Below are 14,975 nucleotides of genomic sequence, written 5' to 3' on the forward strand. Positions count from 1 at the left end.
CACTCACAGTTCTGCAATCTTACCACTCAGTATATAGCATGTGGTGATGATCATTATCAGTAAATTAGTGTGAAGTAGGCCAACACGTGACTACGTCTTGACCAAAACTGACAGCACCCAATAGCGGGAATGCTATTTGTGTAAAAAAAAGAGTTCAGTCTAGTGAGAACACATTGTAAGTGTGAAATTAGTTGTTATCATGCATGTTATCCACACATATAGTTATTATAGCTTTATTTTATACAAATGACTAAAAAGCCATAATGCCGATACAGTTTTCTTGTAATATGTTGTTTCCAGACAAACAACATACTACAACTCGATGTAAACTGTAATATCACTGGCTTGGAAAAGCAAACAGACACAACAGCCTCGATAAGGTGACAAGAAAACTAAAAAAAACAAAAGAAAAAAAACCCCAGATGAATTATTTCAGATCTTTCTATTTTTCATTACCAGTAAATTAGTGTGCAGGGAAACCTGGGGCCATTTCCTGATACAAATTGGGTGTCGGAAAATGATCAGTGCTATTTGTGTATATGAAGAAGTGCAATCTTGTAGTGTACGCGTGAAATTTGCTATCTGGGTCACTGTGGGTGAAGCATAACACAGAAAAATAGGAAGCACACAGAGCACTAGCTAGCCTTTGCTTATCATGAGGTAGTTGCTTGTGCGCATGTGTCAACAAGCAGGCAGCCCGCTTCAGTTACTCCTGCTGTCAAAACTCCTCTGTTTTGCTCTTTCTTGGGTGGTGCATGAGTGAGGGCCATTTTCTTGTTTCGTTCAATCCTTGCCTAGACTTAGAACGTAACAGTACTTAAGAGTGTAGTCTGCAATTTTGCACATTTAATCATCACTTGTTTTTGCTGTGTTTGGTGGTTGTAGATATGGTTTATCTACAATCACCAAATTTATACCGAATTTCCCAGAGGAACCCACCCGAGGGATTGATAAAGTTTTATCTTATCTTATCTTATCTTATCTCTTAGTATTTAGCTGAGATTTCTGTGGATACTACACGTGTTGATATTTGTCATGATGATAATTGTTCATAAAAGGCATGGAGGGTTACAAGCTTAACAAGCTAAGAGACATAACACTTCCTCACATCCTCCTCACAGGAACGTGGCCTTGATCATAAATCTGCTGTCATGGTATGCCCCTTCTTTAACTCTACAGCTCTGACCATAGGACAAGATATGGTTGCTGTGGTAACGGGAGCACTAGAGCATTAGAAGGGTAACTGTTGGGTCTAAACATGCGACCCTGCTGGAATCAGACAACCAGAGACTGCAAACAGAACACAAGAGCCACTCGTACCGTTTACTAGCAAGGGGAGATTGCACTCAGAACTGACAAAAACACACCTGTAGCCAACTCCAAAAAAAACCCCTCACAGCTTTTATTCCATGAACCTATTACACAACCCCCAACTGTAAAACCCCAGTGGCATGTCATAAAAACTAAGGTGTGTGCATGCACGTGCAAGCATGCGAGTGAATGTATATGTGTCTATGTGTGTATGCATGTGTGCATGTGTGTATGTTTCTCTGTATACGTGACTTCCTGCCACACAATATATGCTTACAACTGTTTAACGACATTTCCTAGTTATCCAAAGGTCATCTCCCCTCACCCGTATATGGCTTGACTTTAATGGTACACCATATAAAAGCATAGGCATGCCCCTAAATGGCTGGAAGTAAACATTCCTTATCAAATAAGGAAACCAGAGTCTTCACATGGAATGTGCCTGCAGTTGAACATATAGCTATAACCTCCCCCACCATCTGATATGTAGGGGAGGAGTATAGAAACAGAAGAATATCTTTAATCATGCACTTTAAAACAAGTTTACAATCTTAAGCACAACGATGACAACATTTAACAAAATCACAAAATCAACAGTCATCATTAGAGTTAAAAATCCATCATATATATTTCACCTCTATAATATTTTTGATATTTAAATGGTGCTATTTGTGTATATATATATATATATATATATATATATATATATATATATATATATATATTAGAGCTATTTCTTAACATTTTCGACTTTGCAATATATTATTTAATTAGTTTAGTGTGTTACTGTTATTTCTTGGAGCAACTGTAACCCACATAATTAAAGTATTCTGATTGTGATTCTGACTTTGATAGTTCACACAAATGTTCAATAACATAAAACACTTGTGACTTTTATGACTCAAAGCTTTTTGTCAAGTACTTATTGACACTAAAGCAGGGTTTTGTGATTCTGGGCAAATATGGATGTAAGTTACAGCTTGACCGGTTGTTTGTTTGCTTGACTGGAAGGTTTTTTAATGTGGTTTTAAGGTTTTAAAGCTTTTGTGTGTGTATGTTTCATCAACCATTTCCCTTGTAAAAATGTAAGATGGTAGGGTTAACTTAAAAGTAACACTTCCTCTATGTGTTGAATATACTTCTGTATTTTATGTTTAGTCAGCCAGTTAAGAATATGATACTGATCTCATCTCACTGCAACTGTGTCTTGTGCAAAAATACGACAAACATTTTAACTGCATTTTCCTTCCTCTTTGCATTCAAAGATAACCATAGCTTTTAATGAGCATTAGTGGACAGAAAAAAACAACACTGCACCACACCAAATTACACAAGTTTCTGATATGTTTATTTGTGGAACTGTAAGGATATCATAAGTTCCTGGTAATGTAATGGTAATGAGGGTTTTATATTTAATTGAGATAAAAGCTGGAGAGTCAGAACAGCTGATGAACATTTTACCAAGAGAAGAATACGTGCCTAAAATTTAATTTAAAAAGAAGGAAGTTCAGAGGACGGTCAGAGTAGCTATAGCAAGAAACAGCCTTTAAAACAGAAACTGATTCACAGTAATGTCAAATCCCCGGCCTCAAAACATATGAGCCTCGTCTGGTTGTGCTAACTTATTTAACTGACAAACGCTGAAACTTAAATACACCTCATGTATGTGTTTCAATTTTCACAAACCAAAATCAAGAGTGTACAAATTAAAAACAAATTGGCTGAGGACATAGTGACCACAAACATTTGCTTGCGTAGGTCTAACAGCAAATATACTGTTTCCTGTTACACTTCTTTCTTTAATAAACAGGAAGAAAGGGAACTCAAAGTTACACAATTCTGTTTCAAGGATACAAATACAAAATCCCTCAGTTTTTCTTGTGAAAGATACAAGTGGGAGTGGTCGTACAGTCAAAAACACAAGTACAAACCAAGTAGCTCCAAAATCCAAATATTAGACAGCTAGTTAGAAGTGCTCATCAATCAGATGTTTCTTTCATAGATTAAATATTAGAAATGTGGACGCAGCATTTGTTATTGAACTCTGTATGATTCTTATTTCAATAATGAATCAAAAAGAAAACTAAATTCATAATTAGCACTAACACCATCCAAAGTCACTGAATTTAGAAATGAATCTTAACTCATCATGAAATTTTAATAATCAGTATAGCAACAAGCAAAGTTTGTCACAGAATCATTGGTCTGACTGTAGAAAGCTATTCTACCACAATACTGAAATTCCTTGCAGGACTGCAGGGTATATTGCTTGCTCTCTGGTGTTCATATTTCTGAAAATGAACAGGGAGACATTGGTTTCCAACCTTGTTGCATGCCACAATCACAACCCTTTTCTTTGCACCAACTGTAATTTTACAATCCGTGTTGCTTTTTGTGGATATGACTTCATATATCAGCATCTCTGAGTTGCTGATGCACAAGTTCCCTGCATAGTTATCCGTCTTGCTTAAGCGTCGCCCGTCTCTGCTGCAGATTCTGATCACGTTCTTCAGATCACTTTTATTGAGGAACGATTGCACTGTAGTTCTGCACCAGAGGTGTTCTTTTTTCAAATACCTGCATTAATAGATCAATAATTCAGTACATATTATCACATCATGGATAGTACGCCAGGTTTCAGCTTGCTAAAAAACTTCTGCTTAGTTTTCAATATTTTTTAATGTTCCCAGTGTTACAATTCCTCTAATAGGTAACAATATGCACTCATAAACACTAAGCCTCGATGTGGACCAGGATACAGAAATCTGTTCGCTTATTTGTAACACAATTCCTCCACAACATTATTACTTTAAACCTTCTAGTTTCTACAAACATAAAATGCTGAGTTTAATGACATCACATGAAGATGCTCATAAAGCAGCACCGTGTGGTGTAGCAGCATGTAACCCTCTGGAGCTTGTAAGCTGTTACTTTAAAGGTTGTTTCCTACTGCACACAATAAAACTAAACTTTTTTGAATGATGTACTTTTAATTTACCTTTTCCAAGCATCTAGGGAATTTCTGTCAAATTCCTCTTGAAGGATGTGTCTGCTGAGAAATTCATTATAATGACTTTTGGGGCTTTTGTCCTGACACGGTGATGAAGGCTCTGCAATCATACTGCTGCCTCCACCAATAAGGGCTACAGTGACAATGATGGTGATCAAGACAATGAATCTCATTTTATCTGCAGTGAAAACAGAGAAGGCAACAGTCTTATGAGGCTGAAAAGAAGGCAACAGGACTTGGAAGATGTTTCACCTCACTGAAGAGGCTTCTTTAGATACATGTTTGTTCCATGACAGGGTGAGACAAGGTCTCACAGTGACTCATTTAGTGATGCACATGATTAAAAGTGGGTCAAAAACCCTCTGAAATGCACACCCCCTTTACTTTTGTAATAGTCTTTATTTAATCGGTTAGCTGGCTGCAGCATGGTTACTAACTGAACACATGCAAGTGAGACTACATACTAACATCCTTACACTGTGACTGCCAGTCAGTTTTCACATTAACTTTATGATTTTATGATATTATTATTATTATTATTATTATTATTATTATTATTATTATTATTATTATTATTATTATTATTATATTAGCACACTCATACCTTTTGAACTGGTACAGTCCTGCAAGATCAATGAGGTATGTGGACCAAATGCTCCTAACTTTCCCGAGGTCCAGATTAGTGAAGAGAGGAGTGAAGAGGCCTTTTCTGTGACTGCTCCTAAATTGTGGAACAAACTTTGCGTTCAATTCATGACTTCCTTAACATTAGACAGCTTCACAACCAACCAATTCACAACCAAATCAAGAAAAAAAAAGGAGTATGTGTGCAATATTACAGAATTTTATCTGATGAAAGTAATTTAAACATTATCAATTATACATGGAACATTAGTCATTTTACCTTTCTTTGTTGTTGTGCTGCGGAGAACTGATAATCCTGTTGCTCTACGGTGTTAGAATTACTGCATACGTCTTTACCCACTTCCTCTTTTTATCTTTTAGTCATAACTAGTCATATTTCTCCAAATAACAGGAATCAAAACAGTCGAAAGGCAAAGAAAAGGAAGCAAAAACAGTGCATCATCAAAAAGAACTGCAGTGCAAATGGAGTGATTTCAGTTATGAGTATATGAAACTGAACCTGTTTCATTTTTCTCACATTACTACTGTACCAGACCTCGAGGAGACTAACTAACTGTATTATAGGCATACCAATGTGGGTGTACATATGTAGTTCACCATGTCTCTTCATGCTGTTTCTGCTGGTTTATCAAAACTCTGAAATAAATCATTAGTCTGGCTGTGGAAAGCTATTCTACCACAATACTGAAAATATTTTAGGGTATATTGCTTGAGGTTTGGTTCTCATATTTTTGAAAATGAACAGGGAGTTAGAGAGACAGAGACGGATGAACAGGTACAGGTGCTTTAGTCTGTTAGAATTTCTGCGCTAAGATTTTCTGTCTTCCTCAGTTAGTATTGTAATTAAGATTAATTATCTTCTCCCAGATGAAAAAAAAAAAACAATAAAGCTAGTCCAAAATCAAGGCAAGATTTCCTGGGTCAACAATGATCATGTTATCACGATGCACATTCCTGAGGTATGGAAGTCTGGTCACAGAGCACAGCATTACCAACACTGTGAGGCAAGGGCTTGGGTGTGTAGTTGGTAGAATGAAAAGTGGGATTCAGAGGAGAAGGTGATGATTTTGACTTTTTTTCTTGGTATTCGTTCGATTGAAAATTTTGTATTTCATATTGTAGTGATTGATATAAAGATAATATAAGTAATTTCTTAACATAAGGCTTGTTTTGCTAAACAAGTCTAACAAAGACGTCAAGGTGACTTCAAGAGAAATATCAAGCTGACATCGAGGTCACATCTCATGCTTGGGACAACTTTAATTTTGGAACAATTTTTCAGACATGACAAGACCTCTTCACGAATCGATATGTTATCTTGGTGGAGGGGTTTGTACAATGGTTTGCAAAAGTATTCAGCCCCGTTGAACTTTTCCACATTTTGTCACATTACAGCCACAAACATGAATCAATTTTATTGGAATTCCACATGAAATACCAATACAAAGTGGTGTACACGTGGGAAGTGGAACGAAAATCATACATGATTCCAAACATTTTTTACAAATAAATAACTGCAAAGTGGGGTGTGTGTAATTATTCAGGCCCCTTTGGTCTGAGTGCAGTCAGTTGCCCATAGACATTGCCTGATGAGTGCTAATGACTAAATAGAGTGCACCTGTGTGTAATCTAATGTCAGTACAAATACAGCTGCTCTGTGACGGCCTCAGAGGTTGTCTAAGAGAATATTGGGAGCAACAACACCAAGAAGTCCAAAGCACACACCAGACAGGTCAGGGATAAAGTTATTGAGAAATGTAAAGCAGGCTTAGGCTACAAAAACATTTCCCAAACCTTGAACATCCCACGGAGCACTGTTCAAGCGATCATTCAAAAATGGAAGGAGTATGGCACAACTGTAAACCTACCAAGACAAGGCCGTCCACCTAAACTCACAGGCCGAACAAGGAGAGCGCTGATCAGAAATGCAGCAAAGAGGCCCATGGTGACTCTGGACGAGCTGCAGAGATCTACAGCTCAGGTAGAGGAATCTGTCCATAGGACAACTATTAGTCGTGCACTGCACAAAGTTGGCCTTTATGGAAGAGTGGCAAGAAGAAAGCCATTGTTAAAAGAAACCATAAGAAGTTCTGTTTTCAGTTTGCCACAAGCCATGTGGGGGACACAGCAAACATGTGGAAGAAGGTGCTCTGGTCAGATGAGACCAAAATGGAACTTTTTGCCAAAATGCAAAACGCTATGTGTGGCGGAAATCTAACACTGCACATCACTCTGAACACACCATCCCCACTGTCAAATATGGTGGTGGCAGCATCATGCTCTGGGGATGCTTCTCTTCAGCAGGGACAGGGAAGCTGGTCAGAGTTGATGGGAAGATGGATGGAGCCAAATACAGGGCAATCTTGGAAGAAAACCTCTTGGAGTCTGCAAAAGACTTGAGACTGGGGCGGATGTTCACCTTCCAGCAGGACAACGACCCTAAACATAAAGCCAGGGCAACAATGGAATGGTTTAAAACAAAACATATCCATGTGTTAGAATGGCCCAGTCAAAGTCCAGATCTAAATCCAATCGAGAATCTGTGGCAAGATCTGAAAACTGCTGTTCACAAACGCTGTCCATCTAATAAAGAAGAATGGGCAAAAATTTCAGTCTCTAGATGTGCAAAGCTGGTAGAGACATACCCTAAAAGACTGGCAGCTGTAATCGCAGCAAAAGGTAGTTCTACAAATTATTAACTCAGGGTGCTGAATAATTACGCACACCCCACTTTGCAGTTATTTATTTGTAAAAAAATTTTGGAATCATGTATGATTTTCGTTCCACTTCTCACGTGTACACCACTTTGTATTGGTCTTTCACGTGGAATTCCAATAAAATTGATTCATGTTTGTGGCTGTAATGTGACAAAATGTGGAAAAGTTCAAGGGGGCCGAATACTTTTCCAAACCACTGTATGTCCCAGGGATCCTAGAAGCAATGTTGTGTGGGGGCTTTTGCCTGGGGAAGGGTTACCAGTGCCCCGCCCTGGAGCCAGGCCCAGGGAGGGTGCCCGAGAGCGAGCGTCTGGTGGACGGGCCTTAGTCAATGGGGCACAGCTGGGCACAGCCTGAAATAGGGACATGGGGCCATCTTCCTGCAAGCCCACCACCCGGAGGAGGCACCTTAGGGGTCCGGTGCATTGCGAGCTGGGCGGCGGCCAGGTGTGGAGGTCCTGGCAGACCGATCCCCGGCTACCAAGACTGACAATTGTGACATGGAATGTCACCTCTCTGGTGGGGTAGGAGCCTGAGTTAATGCGTGAGGTTGAGAGGTACCGGCTAGATATAGTCAGGCTCACCTCAACGCATCCCTTGGGCTCTTGAAACAGTCTCCTGGAGAGGGGCTGGACTCTGTCTCAGTCTGGAGTTGAGGCGGCGGGCTGGGGTGGGTATTCTGGTATCCCCTTGGCTTGCTGCCTGTATGTTAGGGTTTCTCCCAGTGGACGAGAGGGTTTGTTCCCTGCACCGCCGGATCAGGGAACGGGTCCTGACCGTCGTCTGTGCTTATGCGCTTAGTAGCGGTTCAGAGTACCCAGCCTCGAAGAGATTCTGGCAAACCACCAGGCAACTCAGGAGGGGATTGAAGGCTTTCCAGGGAGTTTTCAGTACAGTAACAGTAACAGCCTCGAGAGGGCAACAAAAAACAAAACAAAACAACTTTCTTATTCATTCATTACCAGTAAATTAGTGTGAAGGGAAACATATGACCATTTCCTCACACAAGTTGACTGCGGCCAACATCCCAAGTGTTATTTGTGTATTTGAAGAAGTACACTCTTGTACTATATGTGTACTATATGTGTGTGACATTTAAAATCTGGGTCACTGTGGCTGAAGCATAATGCAGAAAAATAGGAAGCACAGCAGACATCAGCTGGTCTTTGCTTACCATGAAGTAGTCCACACAAATGCCCAATAACATAAAACACTTTATAACTTTTGTGACTTAAACATACAAGAGAAGATTGTAACTATGTTTTTTTCAAGTACTTATTGCCACTAAAGCAGAGTTTTGTGATTATAAACAAATATGGATGTAAATTAAGTTTGACCAGTTGCTTTTTTGCTTGACTAGAAGTTTTTTTCATGTGGTTTTAAGGTTTTAAAGCAAACGCAGAAACTTATAGACATTTCAAGTGTATTTTTTTCATTTTAGCAAACCAAAATCAAGACTGTGTTGCTGTGCTACACTACTTTATCTAATAAACAAGAACAAAGTTACACCATTCTGTTTTTGTGCATACAAATAAAAAAACATCAGTTTTTATTTTGAATGATACAAGTGGGAGTGGTCTTACTATCAAAAACACAACTACAAACTAAGTAGTTCTAAAATCCAAATATTATACAGCTAGTTAGAAGTACTCATTAAACAGATGTTTCTTACACAGATTAAATACTAGAAATTTGGATGCTGCATTTGTTATCAAACTCTCTATGATTCTTATTTCAATAATGGATCAAAAAGAAAACTAAAGCAAAATTCATTAACCCTTTATTCACCATTAGCCAGCTGACGGGCCCATTTTCCAAGCTCTATTTAAATGACTCTAACTGTGTCGTTGTTTATGCTAGAGAAAAAATGTGAATGGTTTCTAAAAAAGAAAAGCTGATGCTAATGCTAATGCTATCTGAACACAGAAAGAAAACTCAACTCTGCCTAGAATTTATCACGTGAGCTTCGTACTACTGTAACTCATCAACTCTTTGAGGTAGAGAGAATTGATCTAGGTGTAAACACTTTTTTATACATTATATTTAGTACAGTTCATATTTAAACTTGATGTTGTGTTACATTTTGTTCGTGTTGAATATCAGTTTTCACTTAACTCGAAATCTGATCCTTTTTTAATTTATTTTTTCCCCACGTAAACTGTTGTTGCATTGCCATAACAATACAGTGATGTAGAATGACTGCCAGATATTGAAAGTTGAGGTTATTCTGAAAAAAAAGAATGGCAAAAGCATTTACATATAGTATGATTTAAGACCCCTTTACAGAAAAATTACCAAATAAAAGTTACTACTTGGTAAATAAAGGGTTAAAGCACTAACACAATGCAAAGTTGCTGAATTTAGAAATTAATCAGTGGAAAGCTATTCTACCACAATACTGAAATTCCTTGCAGGACTGCAGGGTATATTGCTTGCTCTCTGGTGTTCATATTTCTGAAAATGAACAGGGAGACATTGGTTTCCAACCTTGTCGCATGCCACAATCACAACCCTTTTCCTTGCACCAATTTTAATTTTACAATCCTTGTTCCTTTTCTTGGATGCGATGTCATATATCAGCATTTCTGAGTTGCTGATGCACAAGTTCCCTGCATAGTTATCCGTCTTGCTTAAGCGTCGCCCGTCTTTGCTGCAGATTCTGTTCACGGTCTCCAGATCACTTTTATTGAGGAACGATTGCACTGTAGTTCTGCACCAGAGGTGTTCTTTTTTTAAATACCTGCATTAATAGATCAATATTTCAGTACATAGAGATAATAATAATATTATCTGTTCTCTTATTTGTAAAACAATTCCACACACATAAAATGCTGAGTTTAATGACATCACATGAAGATGCTCATAAAGCAGCACCGTGTGGTGTAGCAGCACGTAACCCTCTGGAGCCTGTAAGCTTTTACTTTTAAGGTTGTTTCGTACTGCACACAATAAAACTAAACGTTTTTGAATTATTTACTTTTAATTTACCTTTTCCAAGCATCTATGGAATTTCTGTCAAATTCCTCTTGAAGGATGTGTCTGCTTACAAATTCTTCATAATGACTTTCTGGACTTTTGTCCTGACACGGTGATGAAGGCCCTGCGGTCATGCTGCTGCTCCCATCAATAAGGGCTACAGTGACGATGATGGTGATCAAGACAATGAATCTCATTTTATCTGCAGTTAAAAGGAGAGAAGGTGACAATCTTATGAGGTTGAAAAGAAGGCAACAGGACTTGGACTTGGAAGATATTTCACCCTCAGAGGCTTCTTCAGTTACAAGTGCACTGTAAAATAAATTTGAAAAAATACAGTATAGTTTTTATTTATTTTTAACATGACTTAATATTTGCATTTTATTTAATATTACAATTATTTTCTGCTATGATATCACTAGTTTAACCCTCCTATGCTTTCAACTTTTTTGATTATTTTAAATTTATGGCACCTGTAAACAGTTGTTTTTTATATATATATATGTGCTTTATAAATACACTTGACTTCAAGAAACTTAAAGAAGTCCAGTTGCCTTTAATTGAAGGTACTTCCGCTGCACTGACCTGGATGACTCCGAACCTACACAGACAGAGAAGACAATACTGATTAGCTAACATATTTTAAAAAGGATACACTCAACAAATCATTTAAAATAATGAATATGCGGTGCATTCAAATAAAATAAAAAAACAGCATCCAGAAACAAAATCAACATATCATATACGTTTTAACATCACATTGCAATATTTTACATTAGTGTTTGGCAACTCTTATATTACGGGTAGGATCATGTGCAGAGTGCCACTAATCTGTGTTATTCCTTTAACATCTCAATACGACTCTTTTATCAAGAAAAAACGTGAGTACACAAGATTGCAAAATTACACAATTTCATCTGATAAATGAAATTTCAATATCCTTAACTGTATAGGAAAATACGAGCCAGGAGACAGAAAAGTCATCTTACCTGTCCTTGTTGCTCTGGAGGACTGATATCACCTGGTGCTCTGGTGGGTTAGAAGTACTGCATATCCTTTACTTGCTTCCCCTTTTTATCTTTTAGTTATAACCAATCATCTATCTCCAAATAACAGGAATCAAAACAGTCAAAAGCAAAGAAAAAGGAAGCATAAAAAAGCGCATCATCAAAAAGAAGTGCAGTGCAGATGGAGTGATTTCAGGTTATGAATAAATAAACCCAAACCTGTTTGATTTTTCTGAGATTACTACTGTACCAGACCTCGAGGAGACTAACTAATAGTGTTGTAGACATACCAGTGCTGACATATTTAACCAAACTGACTAAGAATAATAATAATTCATGTTTATCTTTATTAAAAAATGCACAAAAAGAGTAATCCAAAAAATAACCCAAACTTTTTGAGGACTATAAACATTTACAAGCATTAAATGACAAATCAGCTGGCTGTTCCCTTTTACACGAAACATGTAAACACATTTCAAGAAACTGTGGTTCAGTTTTTCAAAACTCTACAAAACACAACTGAAAAGAGTAAACCGCTTTATCAAAACCCCACACAGCACAAAAAACACTCAACAACACTCAAAATCACATTTTCTCATCTCAAAACTGATTCCATGTCACAAATTCCAGTGTGTGCAAATATCCCGTTTCTCCTTTTAGTGTAGAGTTGTTTACCTGCATAGCATTTGCAGTACTACATGTAAGTGCAACACAAATCATTCTATAGTAAAACTCAGTAATTTCACCTGACGTGTAGGTGTAAGTGTAAGACTACAAAGTAAATGTGTGCTCAGATACAAAAAAATGAAACAATATTTATTTGGGTAAGGGAAATTACATCTAAACCTCATCTTATTCTCTCTCTCTCTCTCTTCTTCTTTGTTGGTGTTGCTTCATCTTCTTGCCTAACACCTGCAAAAATTATTCTTGGTCTCTTTTATATTCTGACACATGACTGTATTCCCTTTCCAACTGAGTTTGCACATGTTTGCATGTTATATGCTTTGTTCTGTGCTTAGTTACTGTGTGTCTTATTTTGGTAGTCCTTAGTTTTGCTTCCTTTGTCTCACTTTGCCACCTGTTGCCTCTCAACCAGCTGCCTCCACTTCCTCTCATTAGTCTCGGTGTGTGCAAATGCCTCGCCTTTACGTTGTAAACATATTCTTTAATCCTCATTTTTTTATGTCTACTCTCAGCTCCTATTGCTCTTGTGGACTTTTGTGATGTCTTCAGATTTTTGGATTTCCAGTCAACATTCAAAGCTCACCTTGAGTTAAGACTCTATCTCAGTGTCCTTTCACTCACTGGTCATTAAATAAAAACCACTACTGTAAATAGAAATGACCTAAAGGCTCCAAATGTAAATCCACCTCTTGTTACTCGTGGTTTTCTGGTTGTCTTGCTATTTTTAAGGATATACTTCAAAGTTTCCCTTCAGGCATATCCTTCACTAATAACAGTTTTTATAATAATTATTAATGTAATGAGTCTTAGCTAATAATGTAAGATATGCTTAGAAAATCACTTCAAACACTAAGCATATGGTGCACTCTGAGGTGTAGTTAAAATAAACAATCAAACAAACAAACCTTGTGATCTATTGATTCTGTGGTCAAATCACAAATGTCTCCGAAACACTGAGGAAAGCCACCGACTGAAACATCAGTTTCTTTCTGCTGGTATAAAAAGTATAACTGTGGATTCTGATCTCTAAATCTGAGGTGCCAACAACTGTAATGCTTCATGATTTATGTGGTTTAGGTCAGCTTTTTTAATCATACTGGCCCTGTGATTAACCCAATTTCTGCTCAACTGTCATGCTGAGAGAGGAGAGTTTGGAGGGGTCAGTTACCCAGGCATGAGCAGGACACACAGCAGACCTGCTAAAACTTTTTATTTTAATTTCAATATAGTGGATGCTGATGTTGCACACATCTGAGGCAAAATGATTATAATAACACAGAGCTCAGCAGCAGCTTCTTTATTGGTCTCACAGCACTACAGTGACTAAGAACGTGGAGCTAATGTCACTGTAAAGCAGAGCTTCACAGAAAAATATAGCATTAATGTTACTAGTCTAAAAAATTTCTCTTAACATTAGTGAGTGCTAAAAAGTGTCTGGCCAACTCACTTTCACGGGAAGTGTTTTCTAAACTTTGCTTGCATGGGTGAAATGAAGAAATGAAACAGATTGTAGGGTTCCTCACTGTTATTCTAAGAAAGAGTCAAGCTCAAAAAAAATCTGAAAAATCAGGTGGCCTTTAAAGCCTTTTGAATTCAGACATAGCTAAACCACAGGCGGCTGTGCTCTAGCTTATTAACTTTTATTGCACTTAAAAATGTAGCTCATGTAAAATGTAATTTTATTTTACTAATGTCAGCTGCAAACTTGCTTCTCTAAAATCCCTGCACTCCTAGGGCTGAAGGAAGAGTAAAGGAGACAATATACAGCCGGTTTCATTAAGGTTTGGATTTATTCAAACTACAAAATAAATAAAACTAAAATCTTAAACATATTTCGTTCTTTTTTCATTACAAACACAGTTCAAATATTTAAAAAATATTCCCTAGAATAGAAGTTTGTTTGTTTCTTGTGTATATCTACGTAAAACATATTGCTTATATGCTGTAAATGGATTATTTAAAATGATTCATGTAGAGTACAGTTGAAAAAGCATCAGTTTACAGTATCTAAACTGCCCAGTTAGACAAATTGTTTAACAGATGTGTGGAGTAACAAGGAGGGTCTGTAGAATTAAGCACCTTGTAGACTAAATGCTTGAGGTAGTGGTTAAAATCAGCTTTTCCCAACCACGGAATATAAGTATGCCATTAGAAATCATCGAGTGTGCCGTGGAAGATTATCCAATTTCACCTGATTGGTACTCTTAGCAAGTGGCGTGTTGTGACAGGCAGAACAATTACATTCTCATCCACCAGATCCACTTAATTGTACTGCCCTTACCACCAGCAAGATGAAGATGAAGAAGAAATACAAAAGTACAAAGTCGAGCTGCGAGTGAGAAAAAACTGCAGGGAACAGCAATTACTAAATAACTGAAAACAAAAAGCATCAATCTGGCCGGGGTCCTAGAGAGAACTCCAACCCAGATGGCCCTAGCAATAATAGTGGAAGAAAGCAAAAGAAAAAGTAAACTCATGACAATACAGTTAACATTATCTTGCCTTTGGATTGTCATACACTGGCGAACCAACTGAGTCCATTCTGCTACGCCTGGTGCGCGGGGAAGTCAAACAGTGCCACTGTTCCGAGCAAACTTAAACACCATCTCCAGACAAAACACCCAT

The 14,975-nt window shown here is 37.7% G+C and overlaps 4 long non-coding RNA genes across 4 annotated transcripts in view; all 4 read right to left on the bottom strand.

Annotated features, from left to right (window-relative positions):
• LOC148104129 (uncharacterized) overlaps positions 1-12 on the bottom strand; it is a 2,553-nt gene extending 2,541 nt beyond the window's left edge. The window contains exon 1 of the long non-coding RNA XR_015718647.1: positions 1-12. This exon is cut by the window's left edge and continues 164 nt beyond it. This is a non-coding gene — a long non-coding RNA (uncharacterized LOC148104129).
• Positions 13-2,637: 2,625 nt separating this feature from the next.
• Positions 2,638-5,305, bottom strand: LOC102796542 (uncharacterized). The gene is made up of 4 exons (XR_015718648.1): positions 5,226-5,305; positions 4,926-5,042; positions 4,310-4,499; positions 2,638-3,888 (listed from the first exon to the last, which is right to left on the bottom strand). It is a non-coding gene; the product is annotated as an uncharacterized LOC102796542 (long non-coding RNA).
• Positions 5,306-9,089: 3,784 nt separating this feature from the next.
• LOC148104130 (uncharacterized) lies at positions 9,090-10,738 on the bottom strand. Its single transcript, XR_015718649.1, has 2 exons — positions 10,672-10,738; positions 9,090-10,423 (listed from the first exon to the last, which is right to left on the bottom strand). It is a non-coding gene; the product is annotated as an uncharacterized LOC148104130 (long non-coding RNA).
• A 79-nt stretch (positions 10,739-10,817) lies between these two features.
• Positions 10,818-11,689, bottom strand: LOC148104131 (uncharacterized). Its single transcript, XR_015718650.1, has 3 exons — positions 11,649-11,689; positions 11,245-11,260; positions 10,818-10,861 (listed from the first exon to the last, which is right to left on the bottom strand). It is a non-coding gene; the product is annotated as an uncharacterized LOC148104131 (long non-coding RNA).
• Between the last annotated feature and the right edge of the window lie 3,286 nt (positions 11,690-14,975).

Source organism: Neolamprologus brichardi, chromosome 3 (genome assembly GCF_056152115.1).
Source record: "Neolamprologus brichardi isolate AB-2024 chromosome 3, ASM5615211v1, whole genome shotgun sequence".
In the NCBI taxonomy this organism is placed as follows: domain Eukaryota; kingdom Metazoa; phylum Chordata; class Actinopteri; order Cichliformes; family Cichlidae; genus Neolamprologus; species Neolamprologus brichardi.